Source organism: Delphinapterus leucas, chromosome 12 (assembly GCF_059928025.1).
Source record: "Delphinapterus leucas isolate spDelLeu-1000000601 "Yukka" chromosome 12, BTC_Dleu_Yukka2, whole genome shotgun sequence".
Classification (NCBI taxonomy): Eukaryota; Metazoa; Chordata; class Mammalia; order Artiodactyla; family Monodontidae; genus Delphinapterus; species Delphinapterus leucas.
The window spans coordinates 50,417,585-50,434,009 of NC_143140.1; the positions used below are offsets into that span (position 1 = coordinate 50,417,585).

Genomic DNA, 16,425 nt, shown 5'->3' on the forward strand with positions numbered 1-16,425 from the left:
AAGTAACTGTACAGTGGAAAAGTATGACAAACATGACCTCAGTGAAATGATCAAGGTTAACATTCGGCAGTGAGAAGGCATCTTGAGAGTACATACCCTTGATATGATGTGATGGGAATGGCACTTTACTTTTTTGTGATCTTCCTCACCAAAACTCATAATCCCAGTCTAACCATGAGAAAAACATCAGACAAGTTCCAATAGAGTGACATCCTACAATACATAATACATGATCAGTACTCTTCAAAACTCTCAAGGTCATCAAAAACAAGGAAAGTCTTTGAAGCAGCTACAGCCAAAGGGAGCCTAGTGAGACATGACAACAAAATGTAATGCAGGGCCTTCCCTGGTGGCGCAGTGGTTGAGAGTCCGCCTGCCGATGCAGGGGACACGGGTTCGTGCCCCGGTCCGGGAAGATCCCACATGCCGCAGAGCGGCTGGGCCCGTGAGCCATGGCCTCTGAGCCTGTGCGTCTGGAGCCTGTGCTCCGCAACGGGAGAGGCCACAACAGTGAGAGGCCCACGTACCGCAAAAAAAAAAAAAAAAAAAAAGTAATGCAGTATCCTGGATTGGATGCTGGAACAACAAAAAAAAACAGCATCAGGTAAAACTAAGAAAAATCTGAATAAACTAAGGATTCAATCAATAATAATATCAGTACTGGTTCATTAATCAGACAAATGTGCCATACTAATATAAATTATTAATAATAGGGGAACTGGGTGTGGGGTGTATGGGAACTCTCTGTCCTATTGTATCAATTCTTCTGTAAATCTAAAACTATGCTCAAATTAAAAGTTTATTTTAAAAACTGTTTATTATCATTTATCTGAATCACCATTTACTACCAAGTTTTACCACAAGATTTTGGTGTACACATTCCTGTACTTATTTATAAGCATGTATGTGACAAATGATCATGGACACATTTAATTTTTGGTGAACATATCTGGGAGCAAAGCAAGTCTGATCAAAGTTATTGTTCTTATACTAAATAATTTTACTAGAAATAAATATAAAATGTCTCTTCTACACGAATAATTTACATATGACAGATATTTCCACGATAAAATAATTTAATTTCTTAATGTTTTTAATAAACCAAGCCTTTGGTTCTATGTGGCAAAAATGATATATTCTGGTAGCTCAATATACTACCTTTATCCTTTTAGACTAAAAAGAAAAGAACAATGGCTTAATCCTAAAGTAAAATGTTCAAGCCAAGTGAAGGCTAAATGCCAAAAATAGCTTCATGAGGATTTGAATGTTCCTAGTCCAAAACAGTAGAGGATCTACTTCTAACATTTAGTGATGTTCATCAACAGTCCAATGATGTGCTTTGTTGAAAGTATAATATTTTTCTTATCATCTGAAGAGTTGAAACCAACTTCAGATACTATTTTGCAGTTTCTAATTCCAGAAATAATTGGATTACATACCCATTTAATACAAATTTTAATAACATTGCACGATAATATTTTCTTCAAATGAAGACAGCTTTATAGACTTAAGAAGCAATGCCACATTAAAACGACATTAGAGTATTGCTTTCTGATGAATGCCAGATTATCCTGAACTTGAATTTACTATCTCTTTATATACTATTGTAATGTTACCAGACATATTCTGAATCTGTTTGACTAAAGTAAATGGATAGTAATAAAGACAAAATGGATGCAAAGGACCATATTTCTACATTAAAATTTGAAGTTCATGTGTCTATCTATTATTTTGTATTTAATTTGTAGATTAGTTTTTGGCTGTATAGGAATCGTAAGCACAATATACTTATGTCAAATTTTGTGTGGTATATATGTAGATCACATTAAAATAAAAATAACTAAAGACAACACTATAGGTCCAGAAGATTGTTTCTTTCTGAGAGAAATCAATACATTACTCATATTTCAGAAAGGCTGCATATAGGTCCCATAAAATTCCCCAAATAGCAAGCCAACACTGAAAAAATCAAATTATTGTTTTAAAGCAAATCAATGCCAGATTTCACCTGTTTCTCCCTTGCTTTGATCACTAATGCTAAGAGGAAATGATCTTCTGTTACACTGTGCATTATTTAGGAGTCAGCACCTCTAACAGAAAAGTCATCAGCTAGAGTCAAATCTATTATCAATAGTGAGATTCAGTGAACAAGTCCAAAGGATATGGAGGCAGACAGAAGAGAAAAAAGAAACAGGATAGTAGAGAGAAAATAGGTGAAAGCGATGAAGTTAACTGTAAAAGAAAACAGCAGAAGGAAAATGAGAAGGAAGGAAGGAAGGAGGGATGGAGGGAGGGGAAGGAGGGAGAGAGGGAAGAAGGAAGGGGGGAGGGAGGGAGGGAGGGAGGGGGAAAGGAGGAAGGAAGGAAGGAAATAGAGATAGAAGTAGTGCCCAACATAGCTTCATTAATCTGTGTTTTTCTGGCTCTTCATCTTGGGATATCTCCTCTTAACAAGTCAGACAAAAAATGCTCTCTTTTCACAGGGACTGAAAAATGAAGGGAAACTGAGTCTGCATATCAGAGAAAACAGTTGAAAATCAATCATATGGTTGATCTTTATCTCATGAAGTAACATATTTGACTACTTTGTTCAGTGTATAATTAATATTTCTTTCACTAAACTAAACTGTGCTTTTTGTTGTGACAGAAGCCAGTCTCACCAGAAAAATAAACTGTCATTTTGCATTTCTATGACTTCCCTTCCAGGTTTTGGCAGGAATGTGAATTTAAAGAGAATATACTGTAGAACACATGACCCAATCATTGTGACCATTGTGCTCATTCATTTGGGACTGGTATTGATTCAGTAGCAACTCTAAGTACAGATCATGAAAACAAATGTTGTGATTGGCTCAGATGAAGTGCCACCTAGCTCAGGAGTCACAAAGGCAATGAGAATTTGAAGGATTTATCTCAACAATCAAACAGAAAACACTGTAGTTTCACTTCATTAAACAATATTTTATATTGGTGTAACAAGTTTTTAAAAGATTCTTGAAGTATACTAGAAATAGTTATATTTCTAGAGTCTTCTTTAAATTCTTGTTAGTCTAATACGAGATCATATCAATTTATGTTTCTAGGAATTCATGGCAGATATTTTAAATTCATCAGATAAATAACTATATACATACAAAGTGTCAAATCGAAATGTACATTAAAAGTATATTTATGTTAAGATAAAATATTTTTATCCCACAATATTGGATTTGTGTGTAGTGTGTGTTGTATCTTAAGTAACTAAACTTTGAGTCCCTTTTTAAACTGTTGAAATTTTTTATTACACAAAAACTTTTTACATTTTTTATTTTACATAAAATATTAAATATTACATTAAAATTTTTCAGATAGAACAGAATATAGATATGGACAGCATATTTATGTCATATCTAAAAATTCTGTTCTATTTTAGCAGTCTGTGGTGGTCACATCCAGAATCAAACCCACAGCACCTAGCTATCTTCCCAAAGCTGACAACAAAATTTTGTCGGATTTGTGACAATATTTACAGCTCTCGAGTCTACAATGTTGTGTGAAAGAAACTCAGTATAAATTTTTATTTACTCTAGGTATTATAGATGAAAATTTATTTAAGATACAAAACTAAGGGAAATGTTCATCTCTATTAAAAAAAAAAAAATGAAACAATGCCTTTTATCCATCTGTTTGTGCCTCTCTACAATCCAATTAATATTGTCATTTTGATGAAATGCAGCTACTACTCTTTGGCAAGAATCAACCAGTCACCAGTTTCTTACAGTTTTTAGTCTCTCTCTGCAGCAACTCACCTTTTGTATTGCATCCAGATTTTTTTTTCTAAACACCAAAATAATTCTTAAAAGGTAAACAACAGCTGCCCTGTCAATAAACACAATAGACATCAATCCGCCTTTATCATTCTTGACATTTCAGAAGATTTAAAGCTGTTACTAGTCTTTCCTTTTTGAAACACATGCTTCTCCTGGCTTCCAAGGTATGACACTCTCCTGCCTTTCTGACTGCTCTACTTTTGTCCCTTTCCAGAACAGTAACTGGCCGAAAATGCTCAAGGCACTATACTCAATGCAGATGCCCTTCTGAGGAGTTCTCATCTATACTTTAATTACCACATCAATACAGATGATTTGTACGCTTATATTCCCATCCTAGACTTCTCCTCTAAACTCTAGATGAGGCTATCCAACCGTCTCTCTTAGAAGACTCAAAGGCACTGTAAAATGAGAATGTTCCAAATTGCATTTAAGTGGTTTTATAACATGGACACGAATTCTTTGAAATTCTTCCCATTGAGTGACAGGGTTTCTGTCCCCTCTCTTTGAATCTGTGTAAGCCTGTGACTACTTCAACTAATAGAGTACAGTGGAACCAAAGGCATGTGATTTCCAAGACTAAACAATAAAAGGTCACACAGCTTCCACCTCATTTGATACAATGCTCACGGGAAACTACCATGTAAGAATTTCAGCAACTTCAAGGCTGCCATGATATGAGGAAGCCCAAGCTATATATAGACAGGACAGGTGTAGTCATTCTCGTAGACAGTTGTAGCTGAGCCTAAATCATTGAGTCATCCCAGTCCAGGCTCCAGAGAGGAGAAAGAGGAACCTCCAGATGGTTCCATTCACTACTTCTGGTCATTTGATTTTCCCCAGCTGAGATTCCAGACAGATGGAACCATCATGATAAGCCATCCCCACTGAGCCCTATCTAAATTCTTGACCCAGTGGTAAAACAGCAGTAGATAGCAACCTTGGTCCTCTTTCAATGTCTTACTCTTTTTCAATTCCATTATCAACTCCTGTGGATTTTGTCCCTTAAATATCTCTTGAATTCATGAACTTCTGTCTTCTGTCAACAAAACCCTTGTCCAAATTACGATTATCTTTGGCCTAAAATATGGCAATGGCATTTTCATTGGTCAACCTCTTCTCCTTGCCTCCAGCTCAGCCCCAAGTCATTCTCCACACTGCAGAGTGATCTTTTCAAAACTCAGATCTCCTAATGTCATGCTGTGCTTAGCACGCCTTAGTCATGTTCCACTGATCTTTGAAGAAATACAAAAATCTGAATGAAGTTTAGAAGGCCTGTATGATCTGGCCACAGTCTTACTCTCCCATTTCTCACTGTTCCACTGAGTAGCTGCCAGTCTCTCTTGTGATTATTGAGTATTTGCAATGTAACTAATGCAACTGAGGAACTAAGTTCTTAATTTTATTCAATTTTAATTAATTTAAATTTAAAAACAGATACTTGATTCAATTATTGAAAATCTTTTAAGTATGTTTGGAAGAACTCAATATGTGCAGTTATTTTTTTCAACTATAAATCTTACGAAATTTAAATACAGATCAAGTACTCCCAATGAAAATCTATCATCTAAATTTAGATGTGCTACAAATTTAAAATGCACACTGGTTTTCAAATAGTGCAAAGAAAAAAATAGTAAAATATCAAATTAATAATTTTTATGTTGACTATATTTTGTACTGATAATGTTTTGGGTTAAATAAAATACTTTAATAAAATTAATTTCACCTGCTTCTTTTTACTTTTTTAATGTGACCACTAGAAAATTTACGTTACATACCTGGCTCTCATTATATTTTTATTGGACTGTGCTGCTTTAGATCTGTTTCCTCCAGACACTTCGGTCCCCTCTTTGCTTCTTGTATTTACAGAGCTTCCTCTCCTCACAGGGCCTTTGCACATGCTGTTTCTATCCCTTTCCATCCTTCACCCAGTTAACCACTATTCATCTTTCAGCTCTTTGTTCAAGCCTCTTTTCCTCAAGGAAAACATTTCTGGCCTCCGTATCTTGGTTCAATTTTCCTCTTATCTACTTTGACATCACTATGGACCTCACCACTGTAACATTTGTCACAGTGACAAATCTACCACGTGTACTTATTAGATACCAACCCGCCCCCACCCTCAACTAAGCTGTCTGTTCCATGAGAACAGAGACCACATCTTTTGCTCACCACTTTCTTCCCAATGTTTAGCACAGGGAAGGGCATATAGTAGCTTGGGGTGCAAAGATTACTAAAACACAAGTCAGGAAGCAAGAATATCAGACTATAGCAAGTAAGAGAACTTTGTATTCATAAAGCAATAAAACAGAGCTATGCATATTTTACTGAGTTCAATATGTAGCTGTTAAATGAATGAATGAATTAATGACACTCAGTTTTACGAGAAAAATATTTCACTCCTTTCTACTGTTGAGGGAAGAAAATTCAAACTCTATCTGATCACTGCAGCGCTTGACCATCTGAGCCCCAGACTCTCATTCTAGTTTACTTCCTGCCAGCGTCCTCCTCCTGAGGAGACACGATGGCTAGTCTCCAGAGTCGGGCAAACCCAGGTGCAGTCCTGTTTGTCTCTGTGACCTTCCTAAGATGTTTCCTCAACTATAAGACAGGATAACAATAGCAACTATGTCAAAAGGCTATTGTGAAGATGAAATGAAATGATGTATATTTAGCACAGTGTCTATTATGTAGTAAGCTCAGTAACTTCTAGCTGTTAATATTATCTCCAGGCCAAGCAGAAAATATCAATAATAATAAATATCCCTCACTAAATATCGAGTATATACCAGTCATTATGAAGTATATTACTTCAACGAATCTTCACTGCAGTTACTATCAGAAAAAGAAAGTGAGGCTCAGAGAGATTAAGCCACTTGCACAAAACCACACAGCCAGTAAATGGAAGAGGCAAGATTCACAGCTAGACAACTTGATGCCTAAGACCACCTTTCTCACCACTGTATCTCCCTATCTGGCAGTAGGTACTCAGGCATCTTAATTTCCCTTTTAATTCCATTACCCTATTCTCCTATCATTTAAATAACCATTCCTTCAAGGTAGCATGCACTTTCACAACTCCATTTTCCTGCTAACTCCCTTATGAAATCACCTTCCCCTCCTTTCTCCCAAGGGCAAAATTCTCTTCACAGTTCAAGGCTATCTCACACATCATCAGCACCTTCCTCCATTGTCTATCCTTCCTCTGAATGTGTAATTCCATCCTATCAGCTAACTAAGGACTCTGTTCATTAAATTAGTAAAACATGCATTCCATTGCTTTATTGCTCTTTGTATGCAAAGTTGTCTCTTCTGTTCTGTTCTGACATTCTCAAGGTCCAGAACAGGGTCATACTCATTTTTGTATCCCACACATTTAACAAAATGCTAGAGACGACATGAGCATGTGGTCAGTGAATTTATGGTGACATGAAAATTAACTTAATACGTGGTCTGCACAAGCTGCTTCTATTTATACACACACATATTCATGCACATGCATGTATACCAACACACAAGCTCACATGCACACAAACACAATCAATTCTGCACACAAAAAAACCATTCACAATTGCTTGTGCACATGCAAATGCAGACATGCACACATATGCACACAGGTATGCTCACACGCATATTTGTGCACAACTGCAAATGTGCACACACAGAGATGAACTCAGCTTTTTGTTTTGTTTGTTTATGTCTAGACAAATAAAATATCGAGGGAAGAATGAGTTTAAAAGGATTTTGAAGAAATTAACCTAGCCTCTTTGACTTTATTATTTAAAACAATGAAAGTAATTTGTATCTTTAATTTTAATAAGAAATTAAATAGCAAAAGGAGTATTTTGTTGCTGTATTTTTCCACGTTTCATTATAAAAATGTATTTTGAGATAAAGATGATCCTAGTATTTGGTACCAAAACCTAACTCTCTCTCTCTCCCATACACATACACATTCCTTAGAATAATGTTCACTCATGTATCTTTGGTAAAAGAACAGAAATATAAAGAAAATTCAGACCAGGATCATCTTTATAAGATCACACTAAAGGCTTCACATCAATATTTTTATCCAAACTATTTGGCTTTTGGATTTTATATTCTATTAAGAAATCATAAGCTTCTAGGATATTTTATTTTATGATCCAAACGTTTAAGGCAGTAGAGCTACGAGTAAAAGATGTTTTAAAGAATTAAACAGATACTTTCACCTTTTAAAGCAAATTAAAAAATACCACTAAAGCAGGAAAGTGATGCTGCATTATCATTAAAATTTTAACAAAGCAGATTGTAAACAATCAAATGTACAACTTCAGATATACAGATAATTCTGCTGCAGACTGCTGATGACATTACTAAATCATGGGAGCTTTCCTTCCATGTTGGGATGTACGGAGAGCCCACGAAGGAATTATAGCCCGATTACGTACAGCCAAGTGCACATTACTAACTGTTAGGAGAAGGTACAGGGGTTATAAACGTCTCATATGGCCTGCACTCCATTAGATAAGGATATTAAACCCTCAGATCAATAGGACACCATGTTGCTATTATGGTCATTGGCAGTTACAATAGCCCAAAACACTTACTTGTGTCCACAAAGAGAGAAAGTGTATTTTAATATCTTTGGGCATCAGATGTAGCTGCATTCTAAATCTTCCTGCTTGAGGCTTCACCCTTGCTGTCACCAGGAAGCAACACTCTCGTTTGCATACTCAGCCTGGTGCCTGCACCCTGAGTGCTGGAAATGGTGATGTCAAATGTGCCTGATTGATGTCAGTTTAAGAGAGCCTCCTAGTTTCAGATCTTGTAATGGAGTTTTCATTCTTCCAGCTACATAATGCATGCAAACATTACCCTGATGGCTTTTAAAAAGTTGTCAAAATGCATGGGAAGAACCAAATGTGTTATATGTTTGCCTCCTACAGCCTGCAGCGGGGAGAAGAGTGGCTCAGAGAGATTTCCAGTGTGTAGAATTACAAGTAGCTCTCCAGCTGAACAGTTATTGTAATGCCCACAGTGTGTGGTGTCTGGAGAATACAGGGAGATGTACAGCACAGTACTGTTGCCTCATGTATTAAACATATATTCATACACACCACGTGACATCATCACTACCGCCCCCCCCATCACCCTACATATGACGAAAGGGCAGTAGCAGTTTATCCAAGTTCCCACCTCCCTGTGGCTCCCTCCACGGCTCACTCGTCCCCTAGAAGAGGGGAAAAGGGGAATGGAGGCCCATAATTCTCTTTGCTGATCTGGTTCACAGCTTTCCATCTGGTCTTCACAGTGACATCTGATTAAGCGGAACTATAAATCTGTCAGAAAACCATTAGCCCTCACAGGTCTCCTCTGTTTTCACAGTGGGCCATACTGAGGAGGGCAGATTTAGGGAAATCAGCCCACTCCTGTACGAGCCACTCAGGATTATTTTAGTGCTACGCAGGTCAGGGCACCACCATAGGGACTTCCACACACTGGCGTTTCCTGACTTCCCCAAAGCCTGCTGAAGGTGGGAGGGAGGAAGCCCAGCCCCCTCTGCCCCTTCATCTCTTAGCCTCATTCCCCTGATGTTAAGTATTTGGTGGAATCCCAGCCTGGAGGAAATATACAGCCATTTGTGGGGACATACAGGTCTCATACTTTACACAATTAGACATACAATAGGTTAAACAACTGAACTGCTAAATGAAACACCATCAGGGACTAACATATAATACAGAAAAACAACATGAGATGGAAGGAGAAATGATCAAATTGCCTGGTTTTGTCCGAAACACTTATAAAGAAAATGGAATCTGAGATAAGCTACCAAGGATACATTGACCAAAAGGGGGCAGGTGAAAGAATGCAGGCCAAGGCCCAAAGGCAAGATGCTCCTGGTAACCCCTTCCTCACAGAGTAGAGAGAAATCTGTCTCTCAGTGTCCTATCATTGAGAGACAGATCTCTTCATCCATAGATGGGATGTATATATACAAATAGATCCATCACTGGCTCTAGTTCTTTCCCCACCTAACCTCTTGGATTTGGAAAACCCGCTTGCCTTCTCTGTCTAGTTATCCTTTCCCAACTCAGACTGCTCTTCTTGGGAAATCCTGTCTTTATGCCTTGATCTCCTCCAGCTCAGATCCTTGGCCTGCTCCCAATCTTAGAAGCAAGGACTCCAGAGTCTCTCTTTTTTTTCCCCCTAGTCCCTAAGTCATTTATTTGCTTCTGATCCTAAAGCAAGTGTGGATGTAATATGAGTCCGAATCTGAAACACTATCTGGGACATGGAAGGTGCTCAAGACTGAAAAGAAGAAGGTCTGAAGGGTCCCTTCTTTGTTTAGTTTTAGGTGAAAGCAGGACAGGAGACTGACCGGAGAAGCTCAGGTGAGCAAGGATGCTACATTCCTATAGAGGAGCTGGGAACAATTCTTACATTTTAAATGGATCTTTACCTTTCCCAGATACTAATGGAGGGTCAAAATGAAGTTAAGCAGGAAGAGGCAGCTCTGTGTATACCCTGGGGGTGGGTGAGTGGAAAGGGGAGGGGGCACAAAGGGAAACTGATGAAGAAGCCTAAGAATTGGTACTCTTGATGGACTGAAGACTTTTCTGAATTGACTGAATTTATTTCACTATAGCTTATGCAGACTGTAGCAGTACTTACACATCTACCACCTATCCCCATTTCTTATTCCTTCACGTGAAAAGACATACAAGCAGTTCCTTTGGGCCTATATCTTCTGTTACTCACTACATCATAGCAAACACAGCAGCATTGTCACAGCTCATCTGCCCTAATGGAATCAGACTGTGGTCTGATACACACATATTTTGGTGCATCAAAATATCCCAAATACCTCATTCAACATTAATTGCTAAGAAACATGACAGCAAGCTGTGAGCATAAGACCTGTGTGGTATTGCATATTATAACCTGGCCTAGAGATTCTGCTGCACGATGAGTTCAATAAAATGCCTATCCAGAGAGGTTTCTTTCTGGAGAAGGGAGTTCAAGATTACTCATGAACAGACAACAGCGGAATATGTGACTGGGAGAATCAAATCATAACACTTCATTGTGTTTGAGATTATAAAAGCTCTGCTGTTTGAGTTTTCTTGCAAAACCCAATACCGATAAAATTCAATGCAATTTTTCCCCATATTCCAAGAATACTATTGTTTCATTCACAAGGGAAAAAATAGAGAGATACTACAACCAAACTATGAATTTCCTCAAGCTCTTAATGTGTGTTTACTAAGATTTTTAAAAGGAGCATTAAGGGCCTACTTACTATGTGCGGAGTAACAAGAAAAAAAGACAATATTCCTGTAATTTCAAATAAATCATAATACCAGATGGTATTATGATTTCCTGCTTGAATTAAATTGACTTTGACAGCAAATGCCATTTTTGGCTTAGAGAAACCTCTGAATTCCTACCTGTTCCTTTCACTGCTTCCCATGGGACTAGATTCTGATTTGACTTAGATATTTTGTCCACCCATTAGTGCTGGCAGTGTTGAGTTACAGCCTCAGCCTTGCTCTCAGAAGGCCCCTTACCTTCTAAATTCTCCTTGCCTGGTAGTTCTTACTTTATTCACTTTTGTCAGTTTGCCCACTATCCAAGTTATCACACCACATCCTGTTAGGAAAAATCTCCATTATTCAGTTTCGTGTTCACTACCACATGGAAAATGATCTGAATTAAATGTCATTCCCAACAAATAAAATAACCAATCCTATCTGATATAGGAGTTTTACTGTTAGAAGGTATATTACTTCCCAAGAAAAGCACTTTTCAGAAGTGCTTCGTTAAGTTCCAAAAATTTATATTGACCAGTGATTGGGGATAATTCAACAATAGATAGGAAAGAGAGGTAGTCGTTTGGTGACAGGAAGGAACTCAAAGCCTACCCATGTGTCAAGACCTCAGCATCTCACAGGCAAGGGTGTGTGACTTAAGAACCCTAAATAAAGTGGCTGTCTAAATTAGTGGTATTAACCCACTTGAGTGGAAAATTTATTCAATTAACCCACACCACGTATCAAACTGAAAGTTAATAATGAATCTAGTTTGATCATCAAATTTGCCACCAAGTGAATCAACCTGATGTGTACCTGTCTTCCTTCCTTTGTGTGTGTGTGTGTGTGTGTGTGTGTGTGTGTGTGTCTTAGTTTTTATTGCATATGTGGAATGCTTAGAATGCTTGGGCAGAAATTTCAAAGGAAAAAAATTATGTTTGTAAAATACCACAATTTTCACCGAGAAGGGTGAAAATCACTTTTAAATAAGAACCTGAGATTGTGTCTCAATGAATCATATTAAAATGTAACCATGCTGTCCAGTGTGAGGGGGAACAAAACACTTGTTTAGGGCTCCTATTCCCCATACCAATTCCCCTTCATTAATAATGGATATTAAATATTTAAAATTAATTTGCTAAAATTTTAATGTTATTTTTTAAAACTCAAATGTATAGTCAATAGTATCATGGTATTTTTGTCCTGAAATCAGAAATAAAATACATGTGTATGTATACATATATAATTTAGTTTTATGAATGCAGTATCATATTATCTCCAAGAACAATTCGTTAAAGTATCACTGAGCAAATTGACCATCTTTCTTATTACGGCTGAAGCCAGGATCCAAACCAAAGATGTTAGCGTCACTCCTTGATTTGTCTCTGAGCAGACCTTTGTACATTTATGTACTTACTTGCCCCTCCTTTTTATGGAATTCCTGCTGGTTCCTCCTACGGAGGGATTCTAGGCTCTTGCTCCCCAAAGCAGACTGCATCTGGATTGTCTCCTCTGTGGCTCTGGCGCCTGTGGAGGGGGCCAAAGCCTTAACCTCAAAGGGACAGCAGCCTTTGAAGCATGACCAAGCATCTGGGCTGTCTCAGGGGCCCAGCAGGCCTAAAGACTGTGACAGTGTCACTTTTCCACTAACGAACATAAATCCAGCTTTAACATTGTTTCTGTTGTGTTAATTAATGTATATCAATGAATATATCTTTGTAATAATGCAAATTGAGAAATAATCTTGCAATTATGCACATTCTATAAACCTCAGGAATTTTGAAAGTAAAAGGAGGTTCCATTAGTTCTTCACTACTTTTTCATGACCTACTTTCACAGAGGACACCAAAGCAAACAAGAATGTGTGTGCACGTATGTAACGTGTAAAAGTGTGTAGTGTACACAAACACATATGCCACCTTAAAGTCTTCTGTTTAAGAGACATTAAGCCACCTATCTAGTTTTTTACATAGCTAAATATACAGATAGATAGGAAGACATTTCCTCCTCAACAGTCATAAACAACATTGCCTGTTTTATTCACTGCTATATCTGCAGAATCTAGAAGCTTAGACACTGTCTGGAACACAGTAGGTGCTTAAATATTTCTTTACTAACTTCTTATTTTATGCAAGTTTCAAAAGGAATGCAAATTCTTGTGTTTATATGTACACGCATATATATGTATATATAGTGCATACGTGTGTATATATGTATATGTGTATAAATGTGTGTATGTAGAGAGACCTTCAAATCATGTAAATATGCAAACATTTAGGCATGTTAAATAAGCAAGGCTCTCGATTTGCAGTATCAAGCAGCTGCATCACAAGCAAAAGCATTAGTGTTTTTATTTGTTTGTGTTTAGTTTTGTTTGTATCATTTGCTTTGGTTTTGGTTTTTGTATTCCACCTTTAAACCATGGTATTTTCTTTTCGTCTGTAGAGAAAGCCTGAAAGTGTGAACCTATGTCTTGTGGAACAGTGGAAGGACCAGTAGTCAAATAATTTCATTCACTAAGCAGAGTTCATAGGTTCCAAAGCGGTCTCATGACCAAAGCTGGGCCTATCTGTCATCATTCAGAGAGAGGGGGAAAGAAAGAGACGGACAGAGAGCAAGAGAAGACAGGCTGAGGTCAGCTCTCTGAGGTGACTTGATCTATAAGCTCTAGGCCTGAGAAACTGAGATGAACCCCTTCCACCCAGCTTGGGAACTGAGGAAGCAGAGAAAGCCAGTCACAGTAAGAAGGAAAAAGGAAATAGATCTGCCAAGAGGAATGAGAGTAACAGATAGTCTAATTCCTTTTCCAGTCCCTATTCCCAAGGTCTATGTTAGTCTTGCCTCTTTCAACCTTAAAAGAATATCTAATGTATTTTGCTGAAGATAGATTTCTATTAATTATAAGGAAAGGAGTTATAAATTAGTCAATTCACACACACACACACACACACACACACACACACACACACACACAGTGCTTCCACAAAGGATTTGAAGTGGCTATATCACAAAACATAAAATTATTTGAAACACTGAAACAAAAGATCCAAATAATATGAAGACCTGAGAATGAAGGAGATTTTCATGCCAGAAAAAACAAATTAAGAAAATCCCTAGCAATCTCCCCTAAGCGTCCTGGAAGTCAAAGCAAAGAGGAAAACAAGCTACAGAGTACGCGTTGTTCTTTGAAAGTAAGCACTGCAATTCAGCACAGAAAGACAAAAATGTATACTTTGAAGGGAACTAGGTTAAGTATTTTTACAGATAGTACTAAATAATTTAATGTATGACATTATTCATAGCATGTATCTCTATCTATATATAGATATATAAATATCTTCATATTTTATATTAACCCTCAAATCCTATAGCATATAGTTAAGATATATTTCTAAAAGAAAAAAAAGTCAGAGTCAAATAACCCCAAAACATAGCTTATTATTTCTATATGGGACCAGACTAAAGAATTTTGAGGAGTGATGGTTTAACCTACTTAAAAACTAGAACAAGATTTAAAACTCATCTGTAGTAAAAACAAAGAAACAAAAAACAGTCTTCTTGCCTATGTTTATGTTATCTTTCCTGATTTCATTTACCTTTTATGTCTGCTCCCTTCATCTACTTATTTCAAATTATATTTTAGCTTACTACTTTCTATGTTTACAAAGCTGTCCTAAATTCTTCCTGGAACTAGGTAGAATGTACATACATACATACATACATATATACATACATAATACATACATAGACAAGCAGAGCACGGGAAACTGTCTAAATTGATCCCCACTTAGCTTACTTGATAGGTTAAGCAATGTTCTCATTTCTTCTGTAAAAATTCTGGCTGTGGCCCAGGGCACACTCATACTCCACTGGAAGGTAACTTTGCATTATCCTGATATGTATTTGTCTTGAGTCATATACAACCTTACATCAGTTGGATTTGTTCCAAAGCTGGTTTCATACTGTGCTGAAATAATCTAGTTAATAAAACAGTATTTTTAATAATCTAGTTAATTAAACAGTATTCATGCTTATGGAATGAGAATGTGAAAAGAGATCTAAAAATAAATCAGCTTAAGGCTTCATAAAGACTTGATACAAGCATCTTGCTTTAGAAAAATCTGTCAAAATTTCAAAATATATCTAAAATCCAGATATTTCTTATCATCTCCACTGGTACCATCTTGGTCAAAGCCAGCATTTTTCATCTGAGTTACTGAAATAGCCTCCTCAGTGGTATCCCTGTCCCTTCTCTTTTGCCTCTGGACCTACTCCCAGCATAGGTGACAGAGCCTTTGCACTGGCTGATCTTCCTGCTGGAAGGTTCTTCCCTACATAACAGATTCACTAACTTCCTTTAAATCTTTATTCAATGTCATCTCCTCAAACAGGTCTACCCTGAACTCTAGTAAGATTGCAAACACTTCCCCACGTTCCTGATCCCTTTTGCCCTGATTTTCTTTTCACTAGCACATTCCACTTCTATTATTGTATGCAATTTAGTAATTTATTGTTTATTGCCTTTCTATCTGTCCCTATGATGTAGATAGAATATAATCTCCATAGGAGTATTCTGCTATCTGAGCTACTGCAAGTGGCTAGAAGAGTGCCTGGCACAAAGTAGGCTCTCAATAAATACTAACCGTATTAATTAATGAAGCTTGGAAAAGACAGCTGTAAAACGTAGGGAGTAAATGGGTTAATCATTTACTAAATCAGCTTATGAAAACTGATAGTGTTTTTTCTCTCTAACAGCAATAACAAATTAGGAAAATAACTTTTTAAAATGTGTTTTTTACAATATGCACAAAATTATAAGAAATCTTCTTAGCCAAGAGTCTAAAAAACTTCCATGACTAAAACTTTAAACTGGGAAATAAGGGCAAAAAGGATTATCTGAATAGAGATATTTACATCAGTTCTCCCCCTAAATTAATTTGTAAAGTCAATGCAACCCCAATACAAATTGCATTTGAATATTTGAGAAAATTAGTAAACTATTCTATATAGTATATAGAATATATACTATATAGAATAGTATACACATACATATGAAATGTGTGTATATACATATATATGAAATAATAAGGGATGATGAATAGATGTCAGCCTTCGAAAGAAGATTAAAAGTTGGGACTTGCCCTCCCAAGTGTTAAGCCATACATACTACAAAGATAGATCGGAGTGAAAATATATATATACTATTGTGATACTGCCAGAGCAATAGAACAATGGATCAATGGTACAAAATAAGAGAACTCAGAGAAGACCCCAAATTTACAATAAACTTGGCACCACAAATTAACTGAAAAAGACAAGTT

The 16,425-nt window shown here is 36.9% G+C and overlaps 1 long non-coding RNA gene across 2 annotated transcripts in view; it reads right to left on the reverse strand.

The window, feature by feature from the left end:
• LOC149747883 (uncharacterized) overlaps positions 1 to 16,425 on the reverse strand; it is a 904,363-nt gene that overhangs the window by 327,374 nt on the left and 560,564 nt on the right. The gene's annotated exons all lie outside the window — the stretch shown is intronic.